Source organism: Neopelma chrysocephalum, unplaced genomic scaffold (assembly GCF_003984885.1).
Source record: "Neopelma chrysocephalum unplaced genomic scaffold, ASM398488v2 Primary Assembly neopelma1_24, whole genome shotgun sequence".
NCBI classification, from domain to species: domain Eukaryota; kingdom Metazoa; phylum Chordata; class Aves; order Passeriformes; family Pipridae; genus Neopelma; species Neopelma chrysocephalum.
The window spans coordinates 262,797-263,444 of NW_020897693.1; the positions used below are offsets into that span (position 1 = coordinate 262,797).

Sequence of the window (648 nt, forward strand, 5' to 3'; positions counted from 1 at the left end):
GGAGGCGGCGGCGGCGGCGGGAGCGAGCGGCGGGAGGAGCTCGGGAATGGCGGCGCGGCAGGTGCGGGGGGCGGACGGGGAGCGGGGAAGGAGCGGGGGGGCGGACAGGGGAAGGAGAAGGAGCGGGGTGCGGACAGGGAAGAAGAAGGAGCGGGGGGGTGTCCGCGCCGCCGCCGCTCGTCTCCCGGTGTCGGCCTTTCCCAGCGGGAAGCGCCGCTTCCCGTGTGGCCTGCGCTGCGGGGGCTGCCCGGCGCTGCGCTGGAAAAGCCGCTATCCCCCCGCCATCCCCATCCCCATCCTTTGGAGCAGGATGGCAGCGTTCGGGACCGGGCACCCATCCTTTAGGATCGGGCTGCCGGGCCCGGGTGCGCGGGGGAGGGAGAAGCCGCCGCTGGATGTGGGTGTGACACATCCAGGGATTCTCGCCCGCTCCCGGCTTTTAGTGCTGCCCCCGCAGGGAATGGGACCTGGCCGGCGGATGCCGAGCAGTGACATTCCCGGGCCGGCGTGGCGGGGAGCCGATGTAGCGGGGAGGGATATATCCCAGTAAAAGCGAGGGATATAACCCTATAAAAGCGAGGGTATATCCCTATAAAAGCGAGGGTATATCCCTGTAAAAGCGAGGGTATATCCCTGTAAAAGCGAGGG

The 648-nt window shown here is 68.5% G+C and overlaps 1 protein-coding gene across 1 annotated transcript in view; it reads left to right on the forward strand.

Annotated features, from left to right (window-relative positions):
- Window positions 1-6: 6 nt before the first annotated feature.
- Window positions 7-648, forward strand: part of DAGLA (diacylglycerol lipase alpha) — a 53,173-nt gene continuing 52,531 nt past the window's right edge. Inside the window, exon 1 of the mRNA XM_027674199.1 lies at window positions 7-61. The gene's annotated coding sequence lies outside the window, so the exon portion shown is untranslated. The remainder of the gene's footprint in view (window positions 62-648) is intronic.